The sequence below is a fragment of the Gymnogyps californianus genome, chromosome 18 (assembly GCF_018139145.2).
Source record: "Gymnogyps californianus isolate 813 chromosome 18, ASM1813914v2, whole genome shotgun sequence".
In the NCBI taxonomy this organism is placed as follows: Eukaryota; Metazoa; Chordata; class Aves; order Accipitriformes; family Cathartidae; genus Gymnogyps; species Gymnogyps californianus.
This window is the reverse complement of record NC_059488.1, coordinates 85,021-103,962: the sequence shown is the minus strand read 5'-3', so window position 1 is coordinate 103,962 and position 18,942 is coordinate 85,021. Positions and strand designations below refer to the sequence as shown.

General features: G+C 46.7%; 1 pseudogene; it reads right to left on the bottom strand.

Moving 5' to 3' along the window:
* Window positions 1–1,181: 1,181 nt before the first annotated feature.
* On the bottom strand, window positions 1,182–5,922 carry LOC127023821 (ficolin-2-like; annotated as a pseudogene).
* Window positions 5,923–18,942: the final 13,020 nt, after the last annotated feature.

Here is an 18,942-nt window from a genome sequence, read left to right as displayed (position 1 = left end):
AAGCCCTTTTTCTTTGCTGATATTAATTTTCCCGTGTACAGAGCAGTGGAGACATAGGTGGGACTGGTTGCTCTGGCACAACTGGTTGGATGAGGAATGTGCTCAGGAAAGGATCAAAGGAGGCTCTTGATGCAAGGGCATCTGGTGAGGGTATGCATGCCAAGGAGGTTCTTGCTGCAGGGGCATTTGGTGAGGGTATGCACACCAAACGGGCAAGGACGGCAAGAGCTTAACAGCAGAATAATTTTTCCAACAATTTGCCTGTTGTTGGACCAGTCAAATGTCACACAACTGGAAGTTATACCTGCATGAGGCAAATTATTTTGGTTCTTGGCGAAGGTTTTGCATATACTTCTCCTATTATTATCCCCATTGAGACCTCAAACGTGCCATTTTTTAGTGACTGCTGCATAACAATATTTGCTTCCTTCCTCTCCAGTGGGGGATTTTCATGCTCGCCTGACTTGACTCCAGTGACTTTGCAGAGTTAAGCAACTGCAGAGCTTAGAGTAGGAAACTATTTCCCACAACGGGCACCGCTATCTGCAGTGCTGTATGTCAAGCATAACTGTTAGCCCAGTCCAGGTTTTCTGGCTCCCTCCAGACATTGTGCAATACAAGCCATAAAAACATGCTGGACTTTTTAATATGGCGAATAAGGACTGGATTTTCAGGAGAGCTGAGGGACAGACTTCCCTGGTTTCCTGCAGGGCTGGACTCTATTGTAGTTTCTCTATTGTAAATCTTTTCAGGCTAGTTTAATAGTATCATCTAGAGTGACAGCGTTCAGCTGAGCCTGGAGAGGAAAGGTGCAGATTCCGTGTTAATGGTTTGGCTAATGGGCTGCTCAGTCCAGTATTTTGTTCGTTGATTTGATGTCCATTGTGGCCTTGGTAGGACTACTGAGTGACTTTGTTACTCGGAAGAGTATAAGGTTTTAATCAAACATTTACTTTATTTTAGTTTTGCTTGTTTCAGCATAAATGAATCTTGTAGAAAGTGACTTTTTCTTTTCCTTTAGCCTGAGCTGGGAGTAAAGAGCAAGGACTGAGTGCTGCTGGAGTTGGACTGTTGTCCCACATGGAGTTAAAATCCAGCTGAAATCCAGCTTTGATGGCAACAAGCTGTGTCACTGAAAAATTTCCTGAAAGCCACAGATGAATCGCAGCCTTCCTGCCAGGCTACGTTGGCCTGAATTTCATCTCCGACAGCTGGTAGGGGTATTTGTATCCTTTGCCTGTCTGCCAGTTGACGCCATCTGCAAAACTGTCATGAGATCCATGGTGGCAAAAGCCATTGAGGTTGGAGTTGTGGCACTGGTAGTACCACCAGGCACCTTTGTAGGTTACAGCGCAGTCATTAGAGTATGCATTGTTATCACGGTCTTTGGTCAAAAACTGCATGTTTTTGTGTTTGACCAGTGAATCCCCTGTGGAGAAAACCAACAAGTCTTGTTAAAACTCCAACTTCTGTGTGTCACTAGAGTCCTGCCCCCACCACCATTGGTGTTCCATCCTGCACGTCCTCTCTGGCCTTCCAGGAACATGCAGCCCTCTGCAGCGGGGCAAAGTCCCTGCCCTCGCACCTCCCCTTCCTCCAGCCAAGGGTGGCGAGGACCTGTGGAGCGAGAGTGGAGGAGGCAGTTTGGACTAGTGGCAAGGTCTCTGGGATCAAAGATATTTAGGTCTGTCTTGTCTCTCTCTTGCTGCTGTTACCTGCTTGTGATAGTCTCCTGTCTGAAGTGCTAGAAAACCCAGACATGAAAACAGCTATCAGTTGCTATTTTAAGTGTCCAATAAATTCCATATCCAGGTCCCTCTTCAGCAAAGTGTTGCTGCATCAAAGTTTCCCTTTGCAAATAGAAAGCTTAGTCGGTACAACTAATTCTGGATACCTGATGGAGTGAGAGCTTTGCCTTCACAGATCTCCAGGGCCTATTATTAAATTATGCTATGCCTTTTTAGTCTTTAGGATTAATGACCTTGGCCTGAGGAGAACTTGTAACCCCAGGAGCATTGGTAATGTTCTGGGGTGGTATTTCATGGGGCTCTGTGACTATGTGGATGCTCTATTACCTGTGCTCTGAGCATCCCTGGCGGTGCCAACCCATGAAACGTCCTGCGCGATCCCTTACAGGACAGACAAGACAAGATCATTCGCGTGATGCAAAAAGCATTTCCTGTCTTGCCACTATATAATACAACATTTCATCTGCAGATCATCCCTGCGTTGCTGGAAGCTCCAGTTTATCCCTTGGATCCTCCTTACCTGCGTTGCCACTGCTGAAGTTTCGGAGGATCACTTTGTAATTTTCAGTCTCCCTTAAAATTTTGAATGACGTGTATTAGGCAAAATGATGGTTGTTGTCAAAGTCTCTCAGGTCAACGCAAAGCTCGTTATTGCCTAATCACAACAATTTACGGACACACTGATAGACACATTATGCCAGTGCTTTGTTGGATTTTTTTTCTGTATTTCCATTTCTGTGGTCTTTAGGAATTCTGATTTATTACTGAAGAGATTCCTAACCCCTGTTTAGCTCATGGCCACTCCTCAGCTCATTAAATATCCATAGCACAACTGAAATCAGTGCTCCTGGGTGTTAGCTGAGTCTCCTGCCTCACCTCCAGACTTCCAGGAAAAGCTGATGACTTTTTTGGGGAAAAACCACATTTTGTCAAATCTTTTTTTTTCTTTTGTTTGTAATGATTTATTTTGGTGTTCCGTCTTTATGATTATCTTGTTCCCCCTGAAATTAGGGCCTTCCTCCATTATCTTTCTTCCTCTTGTCTTGGAGTAGAACAGTGGATTGGGATGTGCTAAGACACATGCGGAGGGAAAACACTGGCTACTGCCAGGGTGGTTCACAGCTCACTAACTGTGTACAGCTACGGCTCCTGCCCTCCATCCCCACCGAGTCAAGCCAAAATAGCAGCCAGATCCATTTTCTCCCTCAAAGGCTCTGCTTGAAGGCAAGGGGCTGGGGACGCAGCTATTTCCATATCTCCCTGGCCAGGCTCTGCTGAGGAGCCGTTGCATTTGGACCAATTTTACGTTCCTGCTGCTGGGTGAGAACAGTGTTAGGAAAACACGTTAGCAGTTTCTTTACCCTCTTACGTCAGCATGTGAATACTGTCATTCCCGAGGCAGAATTTGGTCAGCTGGCTCTCAAAGCCTTTTTTATATGAATTCCAGTCTCAGAAAAGAGCCATCTCAGTGGAGCCATCCACTTGTCTCTGGAAAACCTGCCAGGGCAGAAGGCAGATGGGTCTTAATAGGGAAGGAGAAGGAAAAGTTATGCCTAAAACAATTAGAGCATCTTCAGTGCAAGGTGAATAATGACACGAGGATTTTCACACGAGGTCATTTTATCATGAGGCTGTTCCAAGTGTCATGTGGGCTACAGCAGATGAAATGACAAAGTCCACTTCTGGGGAAAACACTGTTTGTGTGCATTTGCTTGGGATCCTATAAAACAGAGCAGTAGTCCATACTCCTGCACCTCTGGATTATGGGTTAGTAATAACTATTAATCATAATAAATGATGGCATTGTGATTAGGGTTAAGGACAATATTTACTTTGATAATTTAGCAATGTATGCACAGTCCTGGAAATTCACTCTGTAATTTTAACACTCCTCATTACAGTGCCATTAAGAAAAGCATAAAATAAAACTCTGGGATTTTTTTGGCTCTGAAACCAAAAAAGCCTCATACAATTTATTTCCCAAAAAATGGAGGGTGATATTTATTTCTGTGTTTTGTGCTTCACATATTAAATACTCTAGTTTAAAGACCCACAGACTTCCACTGTCAAAAAGCCGACCTGCGATGTCTGACAAGAGGTTTGGGATCTCTCTTTGCTGCTGGCTGCCGCAGGGGCAGGAAGCTGCGTGCCCGCAGGGGCCGGGGCAGCCTCGCACCTCTGCTCTGGTGGCACTTACCAGCCAGCCACCCCCGTTCACGTCCATCTCGCAGAGCACAGCCACGGCGTGGCAGTCCCAGGGGTAGATGGTGTACCAGCCCTCAGGACAACCCCTCTGGGTAACAGCTCCCGGCAGCTCTTTGCTCCCAGGTAGATATTAAACCAAGAATTAATTACTGATGGGTGAATTGGAAAAGGAAACTAGCATTGCTGGCAAAGTTGCCACTGTTTTAGGGGTTTTAAAATTGTATAAATATGGGGAAAGGAAAGTGCTGACAATACTTGGGTAGATCTCGGCTGGGCATGGGTCTTATTCTCAGATTGTTTATTTTTAGATAGAGGTGTGAACAAGAATTTATTCAGAGACACATACTTCTGTTTAAAGAGACTGACTGAAGCACATGTTCCCCAAATCCCATCATTTAAATTCAACTCTAAGCAGCTTTTCTGTTTGGCTTTTTTTTTTTAAACTAAAGAATCCTTGTAGACTTGTGTACCTTCAGTTAGCAAACTAAAATTTTATGACAGACATGATATACAAGACCAGACGTGATATAAACACAACAAAAAAGGAGACAAGACCACGGGTTTTTTAGGAAACACCCACCTTTTCTACACAATAGGTCCGGCACATCTGTCAGAAAAATACAAAGCAGCTAAGTAAGTAGAGGCCAGAAAACCTGTGTAACCTCTTTATTTCTCCTGTGCAGTAAAACAGTAAAATGAGCAGCCCATAGTTTCTGTTGTGCAGCTATTACTAAACAGATCTTGAGTTTTCTTTCCAAAAAGAGTATACTTTATTGGACATATAAGTCCACGAGTTTTAAGAAGAACTGGAAAAAGGAGACCAGTTAGCCTGATCTCCACCTGGAATGGCTTTTTCACGTGACCGCAGGATCAGGGAATAATTCAGGCAGGGAGGGACCTCAGGAGGTCTCTACTCCAAGCTCCTGCTCAAAACAGGATCAGTGCTGAGCTCAGACCAGGTTACTCGTCGCTTTGTTCAGTTGGGTCTTGAAAATCTCCAAGGACGTGTTACCGTAAAAGTCGGTGAGAAATCTCTAAGACTCAATTTGGAGTTTTAGAAAGCAGGCATTCTTTATTACGGCGCCAGATGCACGGGCGATCGCTCCACCTAACGTGCATACCTGGTTAACACACGGTAAAGCATTTTATACCTTTCGAGCAACAGTTATCAGTATTTTTACAGTTTCGCTTAATTACCCTCGTTCCTATTGGTTCTCACAAGCCTCATCTCCACTTAAAGTTGCAGCGTCCTCAATGAGTGATCCGCATGCGCAGTTGACTCTTCAGGTGGTCTTTGGGGGTCCTCTGGTGGTCTTCGATAGTCTTCCTCACGATGTCCCTTGGTTGAACTCTGCTTCTGCGCAGGCTCAGTTAACTTCTGCATACTTTGCATTTCTTGCGAATACCCAAAACTGATAAAGACCTACTGAAGCCTACCTAGTTTCTAATTACAGGGACATCCTGACCATATATCCTTCCTCTTATCTGCTGAATAGGACAATGCATGCCATAACCGGTAGCCTAATATTTCGCGGACAACATTTAATCACTAAATAGAGTTTTACTATGGTATCAGATGGAAACTCTACAACACTCCTCATGGGAAAAATGTGTTTGAATTGGTTTTATTCTGCTGATGTACACCTGGAGGTTTCTGTGGAACATTGACCAGGTCTCCCTAAGGGCTGTGGGGAGTGGAGAAGCCACTTGCGTCCCTGAGGGAGACAGACTTTTCAAGTTATATTGCTCAATTTTGCTGTCTGACAACAGCACTGGGGAGCCCATCACACCTTCTGGTGCACAGGTATCTGACTCCTGTAAAACCGCTGCCCTGTAACTTGCTTGCCTTTGATTTATGCAATAACGTAGAAAACCCATACACTGATGTCTCTTAGACTTCTTGAGCGGAAAAGAAGTGAGCAGAAACCTCTCACCCAGACACACCTGGACTAATCCTTACTCGATACATAGTGTCAAAAATACTCAATACTTGCTGGGTTTCTAGCCCAGAAAATATAACGGGTTGTAAAATAATGGAAAAAAGTGCAAGATATTTATAAAAAAAAAAAAAAGAAAAAAGGGGTGTGTGTGTGAGAGGAGCAAAAAATGAGTTTCGAAAGGGATTAAATGCATTCTTAGCAGAAACCAAAGCCCAAAAAACCCAAGGCTCCATCAAGATACTCTTCTGCTTCAGGGAGCACCACTGTGACAGCCTGCAGGACGTGGGATGCAGGACGCAGGAGGGCTTCCCTGGAAGAGCACCCCAGTACCCATGCTCTGCTCAGGCACTTGCCACAGCACCGTGGGCTGTCACCAGCAACAGGCATCGGGGCACTGAGCAGACTGCCCTGAAACTATTTCTTCAGAAAAAAAAAACCCTGAAACATGCTTTGTGCTGACTTCACATACCTAAAATCATATTATAAAGCTACAGCGTTAGTCCTGGGGACGCTCCCCACCCTTCACCCCTCAGGCAGTGCATGTTCAGCAGACTTCAGAGGCATCTCTGCAGACCAAAGGTCCATAGGGCTGGTGGGGAATGAGGTTCACCCTCACTTACTCGGATATGAGTCATCAGCGTTACACAGCATCGCTGCTAGGCAGAGAAGAGCAAGGGGTGTTTGCTGGCCGGTCCTCCCCATGGTGGATGGCAGTTTCTGCAGAATCAGCTCAGTTTCTTTGCCCGTTTCAGCCCTCTGAGCCTCTTACAAGCAGTGGAAAAGCACTCCCCAAACTTTGAATGCCCAGCTTCCCCTCCCACACCTATTCCCACTTCTCACCCTGTGACAAGTTGTGTGGAAAGGCTTTATTTAATCACTAGCTGGAGTCTGTTTGTTTTCAGTATGGGATTTATCATTATGTAGTTGATTGCAAAACTGCTGTTGAATGTTTGGTCCTGTTTCCAAGTGCATGCTTGGAAATGCTGAGAGCAGAAGCAGTGCACAGACCTGCTGCTGGCTCCATGACCTACTGTACATTTCACCATCAGACTTCGGCAGGTTAGGGAAAAAAAGCTTAATTTGGTTCTCTCTGTCAAATCAAAATAGAGTGCTGTCCTGGTTTCAGCTAGGACAGAGTTAATTTTCTTCCTAGTAGCTGGTATAGTGCTGTGTTTTGGATTTAGTAGGAAAATAATCTTGATAACACACTGATGTTTTTAGTTGTAGCTAAGTAGTGTTTATACTAAGTCAAGGCTTTTTCAGCTTCTCATGCCCAGCCAGCAAGAAGGCTGGAGGGGCACAAGAAGCTGGGAGGGGACACCACCAGGACAGCTGACCCAAACTGGCCAAAGAGCTATTCCATACCATATGACATCATGCCCAGTATATAAACTGGGGGAGCTGGCTGGGAGGGGGGAATCGCAGCTCGGGAACCAACTGGGCATCGGTCAACGAGTGGTGAGCAATTGCATTGTGCACCACTTGCTTTGTATAGTTTAATTCTTTTAGTATTACTATTGTCATATTATTATTATCATTATCATTGTTTTTCATTCCTTTCTGTCCTATTAAACTGTCTTTATCTCAACTCACGAGGTTTTTTTCCTGATTCTCTCCCCATCCCAGGGGTGGGGGGGCAGTGAGCGAGCAGCTGCGTGGTGCTTAGCTGCTGGCTGGGGTTAAACCACGACAAGTGCGTTTTGTAGAAACAAAGACCCAGAAACCTTAATATTGTCTGGCAACAGAGCTATGTCATCTGGAAGGGCAAGGAAAAAGTGCAAGCCTCAGCACAGCTTCCCCACATATGGGAATGAAAGTTTCAGTCTTCACCTCCAAGTCATTGCTACGCTGATAACACAGGCTATTGTAGCCCCGAGGGGCCTGGTGGAGACCCAGGCCACATGCGCTACAAACGCAGAACAAAAACACAAAGTCAGAAAGTGTCTACAGACTCTGGAGATGACATTGACTGTCCTCTCTCTTTCTTTGCCTCTTTATAGCATGTATTTTCTCTTCATGTTTTCTTGCCTATTTTACTAATTCCATGCAAAATCAGAGCAGGTTTTTCATTTTACTAGGTTTTGCTTTATCAACCCTGAGGCTGTGTCAAGAAGCCCATGGGAGATTCTAATTTTTTCACATAGTGAGAAATAAAAAGATCCAGTGCCACGAACTGTGCCAAACTCTGGCTGGTTTTATGGTGCCACAGATGGCAGCACAGTTGTTAAAGATGCCTATTACTTACCTGCCCTGCTTCATGCTATGGGAATTCCCTGGCTTAACTCATTTTCAGAAGAAATGTTCATCACAATGCAGGGGTTGAAAGGTCCTTTGCTCACTTGTCATTACAGGAAATACAGACGATCACTGATAATAAGTAGACAGAAGTTTCTTTTGATGGTATAGCTTACTGATGAGTGGTGTAACAGGTCTCAAAGAGGCCTTCCATGGCCTAAAATCCAGTCTGTGCTTGTGGGTAGCTACATCAAGTCCTCTCATTTGAAGTGTAATCACCAGAGCCTGGCAGGAGTACATCACTCCATGCAACCAGCAGGAAAATTGTTCTCCTGAGCACTTCCTGGCTGACTGCATGCGCTTCCCCTCCTCGCTGTCTTCCAGAAGGGGACCCAGGTTGAAGGTGACTTTATGGGGCTTGGAGATGGCAACTCTACCCCAAGCTTCCCCAGCACACAGCATCTCCCAGGGGGTTGTGGTGGCCACCAAACCCACGTTCGTGCGTGAGCAGATTGGAGCTGTGTCCACACTGGATGCAGGTGTGAGGCTGTTCCCCCACGTGCAGCTGGTGGCAGTAGGGGAGCCTGGACAAGGACTGCGGACACTCATGCTGCCTCTCCCCAGTGAGGACCTTCTGGAGCTGGCTGCGTGGAGCTGTGGGCACCCTGCACATGGGCAGCCGCTGCTGTCAAGCAAGGGCAGAGCCAGTCACAAAGCTCCAGCCACAGCAGACACGCCAGTAAGGACCCTGCCAGTGCTGATACAGCGGTGCGGGTGAAGGCTGAGCCCTGGCTGAAGCACTCCTGCACCGCACGCAGCGTGCGGCTGTTCCCTGTGCACGCTCTCCGCTGGGGTCTTGTGCAAGCTCTGCCGCTGTGTGCACGGGCAGCAAGTGCCCAGGGCAGCTGCGCTGGCTAGCGATGGCAGCCAATGCTTCCCCATGGGGCTGAGTGGGTCCAGCCTGCCTGTTTTCCTGGGGGTCTCTCTGATGTTGTCTTAACCCCCAGAGGTCCCCCTGGAGTAACTTCTGGCTCAGAGCACTGGGATCTTGCTCAGCAAGGCCTGGGAAGGTTTATTTGCCCAAAGCTTTCATCCAAGGAGCTCTGCTTCTTGTTCTGTGCTGCAAAGAAGAGACATCTCAGGATGGGCCATTGCACTGGGGTGAGTTGGACATAGCTTTAGAAGTCACCAGAAACAAACCACGGGGAGTATGTTGAACTGTGACTCACCAACCCCTCCCAGAGGTACGAGGAGACGGGGAGAAGAGGGTGGGAAGGCAAACACGACAAGGATAAAGAAGTGCTGGTTACTCTGGTGAAGGGGAGGGTCTGCAAAAGCTGGAAGGGTTTGAATGTTTTTCTTCACCTGTTTGGACACTGCTCAACACCTTGTAAGCTTGACTATCAGGGCTCATGGCTCTCCTTCTCACTCCATCCAAAACCTGCATCATATTTAAGAAATCCCTCTCCAGGAAAGAAGATAGTTGAAATTAAGATTTATGTAATTGCTGACACAAATCGAAGCCTCGATGGAAGAGATGTTTCATCAGTAACCTGGGCAAAAATATTATTACTAAAGACTGTAGGAGTAGCAGGAACAGAAGCTGGCCATGTGTGTGTGTTGTGGTTTAACCCCAGCCAGCAACTAAGCACCCCGCAGCCGCTCGCTCACTCCCCCCCGGTGGGATGGGGGAGAGAATCAGAAGAGTAAAAGTGAGAAAACTCGTGGGTTGAGATAAAGACAGTTTAATAGGTAAAGCAAAAGCTGCGCAGGCAAGCAAAGCATCACAAGGAATTCATTCCCCACTTCCCATGGGCAGGCAGGTGTTCAGCCATCTCCAGGACAGCAGGGCTCCATCACGTGTAATGGTTCCTTGGGAAGACAAACACCATCACACCCAATGTCCCCCCCTTCCTTCTTCTTCCCCCAGCTTTACATGCTGAGCATGATGTCATATGGTATGGAACATCCCTTTGGGCAGTTGGGGTCAGCTGTCCCGGCTGTGTCCCCTCCCAGCTTCTTGTGCACCCCCAGCCTCCTCGCTGGTGGGGTGGGGTGAGAAGCAGAAAAGGCCTTGACTCTGTGTAAGCCCTGCTCAGCAATAACAAAAACATCCCTGTATCATCAACACTGTTTTCAGCACAAATCCAGAACATAGCCCCCTACCAGCTACTATGAAGAAAATTAACTCTACCCCAGCCAAAACCAGCACAGTGTGACAGAAGGAGGGGTGGTATTTGACAGGTCCTGAAATAACTGAAATGACTGAAATAACCATCATGCCCAGTGAGAATTACAACGGAGTCAGTTGTCCTCTGGGTGGTAAAGGAGCAGACAGCTCCATTTGTGGGGAGAAAAATTTAATTTTCTGGAACCCATGAGTTCAGAACCCCTTAAAAAAGATCTGTAGAGACTTTGAATAAGCTGCAGAAATCATTTAAATTTCAGCCACAGTTCTCAAAAATTTATTTTGATGCTGCTCAATAACCAAGAATCAAAAGGCAGATGCCACTTTTAACCATCTGACTCAAGAAAAATCACTCGGGTGCCTGTTGCTCACATTGCAGCTTGCAGAACCCATGTGTAGCTGGAGGAAGATGCGAGGGTCTGTTGTGTGGAAGTGATCAGATTCACATGTGCAGCAGAATCTGCTCCCACAAAAAGCTCAGAAGATGGGGGAAGTATTAACTTAGTTATCTGCTATGCCCTAAAAATGTATTCAGCCATAGAAGGAACATACATTCAGTCATAGCACAAGCATGGAGCCGAATAGGAAAATGTAAAAATGCAGATGCAGTATTGCCAGTTGGATTTACAAGATTGGATTGGACCAAAACCCCACCTGGTGGGAAGCCAAAATCAGATATTTCAAGAAAGCATAGATTGCATGAAAATATGTGAATTCTTGAATTGCTCCTGTGTAACTGGGATTTCAATTCAGTAAAAAACCCCACAACCATCAAACTAAAATTCCCTAGCCACAAAAAGAGCTGTGCCATGATGAGGTGCTGTGCTCTTTTGGTTTTTCCTCTGGGGTATGCTTTTTCTAAGCAGAGGAAAATAAGTGGCTTTAGATCCTTTCTCCTTGATCCTAGGTTAAAAAAGACTTATCTGCCCAGGGACAGGGCTAAATACAGTAGCTTGCAATTCATTCTGGCCCTCATTTCTTGATCTTCCCCTTGCAGACAACTATCATCTGCTCACAGTATTAATTCCTCTCCAGCCCCTGCCATTCATCAGCCAACACAGAAATCCCTCTGGCTCTGCAGGAGGGCTTGTTCTGAGATGATAGGGGAGGGATGAGGTTTCTGTGACAGCCAGTACTAGAGGTTGAGGGAATTTGGGGCTGGGGAAAAAAGCAGCATCCATCTTTTGTTCCCTGTTTTCCTCCTCCCCATTTTTCCCAGGATGAGGATTGGGGAATTCTCCTGGGAGCTGTGCCTGCTCCCCTGGCCTCTGACAACTGGCTGCAGTCAGAGAGACAGTGGCTGTAAGTGGCCATTAGCATCCCAGCCCACCACCATGACCTCCCCTGGCCTCATGCTGGACCTTTTCCAGAGCATTTCATCAGGGGAAAAGTGTTCATTTTCCTCTATGGCCAGATGTTATATAGGGAAGCCTACCTAGAAATAGTCATACATCACTAGAGGCAAAGAATTTTGTCCTTGAATTAAAAGTCTATCCTGTGTTGAGTGGCTCAGCCTGCTAATCCCACTGGATTTAGCTGGGCAAGGATTTAAGCAGCTGTGCTGGAAAGGAAGGGCAAAGGAAGGGCAAAGGAAGGGGAAGACAAGGCCTGCCAGGTCTGTGCTTGAAAGACCTTCACCAGCTGTGAAGGGCTGGTGTTATCTGTGCTCTGACAGTCACATTTTTTTATCATTGAGAAACATTTGCTGCAGACCCAAACTTGCCCAGGTTGGGGTCTGTTTCCTCTCTAATAAACTGCTGGCATTTCCCTTAGCAGAACAGGTTTTGCATTTGCCATACACACGACTGAGGTCACCTTATTTCCCTGCATCAGCAGCCACCATTTGCCTCATGAGCAACTTGTAATCCTCCGAGTCCCCCTGATCTGGAACGATCCACAAGAGCAGTGGAGAGCAGGGCTTGCTCTGCAGTTTTTCCACCTCCCAACCACAGATGCCTGGTAGACTTGTCTGTGTTCAGTCTGCCTGAGTGTGCCTGGCAGCACACAGAGGTTCTGGTGTCACATGCAGTCTCTGGACATGTTGGAAACCCACCCAGGAGACTCGCTGCACAGGCACAGCATCCAGTCATAAGAACTGTGGTAGCCTACATCTGTGCTGAAATATGGAGAAAACCTCTGTGCGTCTGATTACCTACAATCATGGCATCCTTCCTTTGTAAAGCACTTAGATGTTTGCAGATGAAAACAGTGTTGGTATGAGATGCCAACTGTTGTGGTTTAAGCCCAGCCGGCAACAAAGCACCACGCAGCCGCTCGCTCACGCCTCCCCACACTGGCGGGATGGGGAGGAGAAAATACAACGAAAGGCTTGTGAGTCGCGACAAGGACAGGGAGGGATCACTCACCACTTATAGTCACAGGCAAAACAGACTCGGTTTTGGGGAAAAATAAACCAATTTGATTTGTTACCAATCAAATCAGAGCAGGATGATGAGAAATAGAACCATATCTTAAAAACACACCTTCCCCCCGCCCCTCCCTTGTTCCCGGGCTCAGCTCTGCTCCCGATTCCTCCACCTCCTCCCCCAGAGCGGCGCCGGGGGCGGGAATGGGGGCTGCGGTCAGTTCGTCCCGCGTTGTCTCTGCCGCTCCTTCCTCCTCGGGGGGAGGGCTCCTCACACTCTCCCCCTGCTCCAGCGTGGGGTCCCTCCCACGGGGGTCAGCCCTCCACGAGTTTCTCCAGCTCAAGTCCTTTCCACGCACTGCAGTCCTCCACAGACTGCTCCAGCGTGGGCTCTCCCACAGAGCCACGGCCTTCTCCGGGCCCAGCCACCTGCTCCGGCCTGGGGTCCTCCGCGGGCTGCAGGGGAGTCTCTGCTCCGCCATTAACCCTTCATGGGCTGCAGGGGGACAGCCTGCCCTCTCACCACGGGCTGCAGGGGAGTCTCTGCTCCGCCATTAACCCTTCATGGGCTGCAGGGGGACAGCCTGCCCTCTCACCACGGGCTGCAGGGGAGTCTCTGCTCCGCCATTAACCCTTCATGGGCTGCAGGGGACAGCCTGCCCTCTCACCACGGGCTGCAGGGGAGTCTCTGCTCCGCCATTAACCCTTCATGGGCTGCAGGGGGACAGCCTGCCCTCTCACCACGGGCTGCAGGGGAGTCTCTGCTCCGCCATTAACCCTTCATGGGCTGCAGGGGGACAGCCTGCCCTCTCACCACGGGCTGCAGGGGAGTCTCTGCTCCGCCATTAACCCTTCATGGGCTGCAGGGGGACAGCCTGCCCTCTCACCACGGGCTGCAGGGGAATCTCTGCTCCGGCGCACCGCCTCCCTCTCCTTCCTCACTGACCTCGGTGTGTGCATGGCTGTTTCTCTCACATCCTCTTGTCCCAAAATTGGGGTTCTTTTACCTGGTGTGCAATAATGCAATCTCACACACAGAGTCGAGATATTTATTTCATGTTTGCAGAAAGATGGGTGGTAGGTGGTAATTCCACAAAGCTAGCACCCATCGGGGACTCCTCCGGATTCTCTCCAAAGTCGGGGTGACAAGTGACTCAAAGGTGCAACGCTGACCAGAGATATATCAGGGTGAAAGGGGGATGAATCCTTGGATTGGTGAGTATAAAATTTAATTACAAATTCAATTGCTCCTGCAGAAGGTTAAGGGTAAAGTCGCACGTAGACGCCCGGCAAAGGTTGACCGGGAGGTCAGAGCTGAGCGCACATAAAGTCGCCAGTGTGTTGGAGATATGCGAGAAACAAAAACAAAGGATGCTATTTAGTTAACGAGGCACCACCTTGAGAAGAGAAACAAGATGACACCATAAGTCAGTGGGTAAAGACATACCAAGATAAGCACAGGGGCAATCAAAGAGCTACTTGAACTGTGAGTGAACTATCCTAATTAACATACTAGAAAACCCACCCTTGAGTAGGGAGAGCCCCTACCAACAGAAGCCCCTTCCTCACAGAATATGCGCAGTAAAAAAGGAGGACACTGCGACTTTAAGTGGAGATGAGACTTGCGAGAACCAATAGGAACGAGAGTAACTAAGCAAAACTGTAAAAATACTGATAACTGTTGCTTGAAAGGTATAAAATGCTTTACCGGGTGTTAACCAGGTGTGCTAGCTTTGTGGAGTTACCACCTAGCACCCATCTCTGCGCAGACATGAAATAAACAAATATCTCGGCTCTGTGTGTTAATCGGCTTTTTTGCACACCGGGTGAAAGAATCCTGATTTTTGGGACAACATTTTGGCGACCCAGATGGGACGGCCATAAGGCCTTGCCCGGATCGTCTTGCCGTCCCCGACAGCGGACCGGACCGGACTGAGCTCCAGCGCGCACCGACCTATTGATCGGGGACTCCTCCGGATTCCCTCCGAAGCCGGGGCGACAAGCGACTCAAAGGTGCAATGCCAACCAGAGATATTTGTATCAGGGTGAAAGGGGAATGAATCCTTGGATTGGTGAGTATAAAATTTAATTACAAATTCAATGACTCCCATGGAAGGTTAAAGGGTAAAGTCGCACGTAGACGCTCGGCAACGGGTGCCGTAATTGACCAGGGGGGTCAGAGCCGAGTGCGCATCAAGTCGCCAGGGGGCGCATAAAGTCGCACATAGACGCTTGGCAAAGGGTGCCGTAATTGACCAGGGGGGTCAGAGCCGAGTGCGCATAAAGTCGCCGGTGGGGCGCATAAAGTCGCACGTAGACGCTTGGCAAAGGGTTGCCTTAATTGACCAGGGGGGTCAGAACTGAGTGCGCATACTGACCAAGGGGGGTCAGAGTGGTACTGACCAAGGGGGGTCAGAGAGGAAATTACTGACCAAAGCGGTCAGAGTGGTAATTACTGACCAAAGGGGTCAGAAGGGTAATTACCGACCAAGGGAGTCAAAGCCGGCAAATAGGTAAATTCGGTTAAAATGGGAGCAAGCCAATCCGTGATTCCTCCCTGTAGCCCTTTGGGGTGTATTTTGAAAAATTGGAATAAGTTTGGGGGAAATCTAATGACTAAAGATAAAATGAAAAGATATTGTAATCAATGGTGGCCAAATTATAAATTGGGTTATGATGAAGTCTGGCCAGAAAATGGATCGGTAAACTATAATACTATATGACAATTGATGTCGTTTTGCCGTTGGATGGGGAAATGCGACGACGTACCTTATGTTGATGCCTTTATGACTTTGTATAGAAAATCTGATATGCGGGAAAAATGTAAGCTAAAGACTGACCTAGTCATGTATACAGCTTCTGAGAAAAAGGAGAGCGGTTGTTGCATAGGCTGTGATGATAGAAAGACTGCAGGGGGAGAAGAGCAGAAAGATGTGCAAATGTTAGTCCCGACAGCCCCACCACTATACAAAAGCAGTGCTGGACAATTGCCAATCGATCCTAATTTACAATCGGGCAATGATAACTTTAGCCCCATTTCCAGCCGGACTAGAGGGCACGCTGAACCAGTTGTACAGGCTCCCCTGAGACAAGCAGTGGGACCGGAAAGACTGCTGGTTTTTATACATGTTCCGTTCACTACCTCTGAGCTGTTAAATTGGAAACAATCTGTTGGATCCTATAAGGGAAACCCTGACGGAGTACATCAACTATTAGAAACTATAATGTTAACACATAATCCCAACTGGGGAGATATACAGGCTTTGATAAATACGTGCTTTACAGCAGAGGAAAAGAGAATGGTGATTGAAAGGGCCAGGGAAGAAGGGGGAAGGAGAAACAGGCAAGAAGATTCTGAGGAGTTTCTGCCTACTAAAAGGGACCCAGAATGGGATCCTAACAGGGGGGGAATGAGGGCTCAACTGAAGCAGTATCAGCAGCTGATACTATATGGGGTTTAGCATGGAGTGCCTAAACCGAAGAATGTGTCTAAGCTTTACGAGGTAAGGCAGGGTCTGGAGGAAAATCCATCTGCCTTTTACGAAAGGCTATGTGAGGTAGCTAGAAAATGGACAGACTTGAATCCGGATGATGAGGCAAATCAGAGGATGTTCAATATATGTTGTTTATTGGGTAGTCGACTCAGGATATAAGGAGAAAGTTGCAGAAAGTTGATGGAGCTGGGGGAATGTCGATCTCACAATTGATAGAGTATAAGGTTTATGACAATCGAGATGAGAGGGAAAGAAAAGAAAAACAGAACAAAATAAAGTTGCACGCATCTTTGCTGGCAGCGGCAATAAATGGAAATGATGTTGAAGGGAAGGGTAGAGGAAAAAGTAAAGGAAGAGGAGGATGTGGTGGAATAATGCAGGGAAGAGGTCCGCAAAACTGAACCCCTTTAGGGCTAAATCAGTGTGCGGTCTGTGAACAGGAGGGACACTGGAAGAATGAATGCCTGAAACGAGAGGGGCCAAAGGAACGGGATCATGCAGAAAATGCTAATCTTGTTATAAGATTCAGACAATGAATGAAGGGGACCGGGGGAGAACATTAAAATCTTCCCAGCTGATCCCCTGGTTCCAGTTAAGCTGGGGAATGAGACCATAGATTTTTTAATTGACAGTGGGGCTACTCATTCAGTGGTCACCAGTTGTAAAGGACCTCTAAGTAAAGTAACTATACCTATTGTTGGGGCAACGGGAAAAAGAACATTAAGGCCATTTTTACAACCAATGGAATGCACAATTGGGGGAGCTAAATTAATTCATGAGTTTCTATACATGCCAGAATGCCCCCTACCTTTATTGGGGCGAGATTTATTATGCAAACTAAATGCACAAGTAACCTTTTCTAAGAATGCTGTACAGCTCCATATCCCACCTGAAACTGCCTGGAGAGCTCAGATCTGCTTGCTGACAGATGAAACATCAGAAGAAATTGAAGAGAATATTCCAGATGCTGTATTAAATGTGGTAATCCCCCTGGTATGGGCTTCAAAAAAAAACCCAGGTAAAGCAAAAAATGTGAGTCCGATTAAAGTAGAACTAAAAGAGGGGGCAAAACCAGTAAGGGTGCATCAATATCCTATTAGGCTGGAAGCTCGCAAGGGCCTCGAAGCCCTGATAAATACCTTTATTCAATATGGACTGCTCAGAGAATGTAAATCTGAATACAATACACCGATTTTACCAGTGAGAAAGCCTCACTCCCAGGATTACCAATTAGTGCAGGACTTGAGGGCTATAAGTTGGATAACCAAAGACATACATCCTACAGTGTCTAACCCTTATAGTTTGCTAGCATCTGTACCCGAAAACAATGCCTATTTTACAGTGTTGGACCTAAAAGATGTCGCCTTCTGTATTCCAGTGGATGAACAGAGTCAAACACTCTTCGCTTTTTGAATGGGAGAATCCGACTACTGGAAGGAAAGGACAACTGTGTTGGACTGTTCTTCCCCAGGGATTTAAAAATAGTCCCACTTTGTTCGGTGAAGTACTGGCCAAAGAATTAGAACAATGGCAAACTAATAATGATAATGTTACTCTCTTACAGTATGTGGATGATATCTTAATTGGAGCAGATACAGAACAGACTTGTACAGAAGCCACAGTAAGCCTGCTAAACTTTCTGGGAATAGCCAGATTCTGCTGGATATGGATCCCCAATTTCGGACTTACAACCAAGCCCTTATACGCAGACACAAAGGGCCTTGTGGGGAGTTGTTAGAAGGGACTCCAGAGTGTCAGAGTAGTTTTGATGAAATTAAAAAAAAACGATGGAAGCTCTCCTCAAGAAACTACATGAAGAAACTCACATGGGAGCCGATGCTATGATAAGCGGTGTTAAGAGATACGCCGTAGGGCCAAAAATGCAGACAAATGCAGATATAATAGTAAAGAGATGTCAAATGTGTTGTGCAAATAATCCCAAAATACAAAGAAAGCCGCCAGCAGGTGACGTAAAAAGAGGAATAACCCCTAGGGAATACTGGCAAATAGATTTCTCTGAATTACCAAAATGTGGACAACATAAGTATCTACTTGTTCTAGTGGATACGTTTTCCGGATGGCCTGAGACTTTCCCTTGTCGCAACAATGGGGCTAGGGAAGTAATTAGGATATTACTAAAGGAAATAACCCCCCAGATAGCTAGAGTTGGACCATATGTCGTTAAAAGGGTTGGACAACAACGACTTTTGTTTAATCCATCATGGTCCCTCAAACGGGTAGAACTATCAATGCAGATTAATATCTCTGCAGTTAAACCAGCCTGTTCACCATTCGTAAGTGCGTCCTATACAGGATGGTTAGCATGGTTACATGGGCAGTCTCTTACTCTTCCAAATCGAGTAAAAAGAAATGTAACTGGTATCCTAGGGACAGGATTGGGAGTCTTAAACAGCATAGATATGAAATACTTGCAAACAAACTCAGTACAGCCACACATGATCTAAAAAAATTAGAACATCCATTGCGATCCTCCCTGTCAGCTTTAGGAACTCGTCAATGGCTGTTATCTGATATATTGCCTCAGCGGGAAAGGGTTAATGAAAAGGACCACCAATAATCATAGATGCACTTGGTATAGCCCAAAATAATATTTCTCTAGCTCTTAGTTGTATCCAGGCTCAACTGTGGGTGCAATATACAATAGCAGCAATTGTAAGAGAAGGTGAAGACGGCACCTTACCTACTGAAATTCGGAAAATAATCTGGGAAAAGGCAACTGCATTTGAAAGAGAATTCCAATCATGGT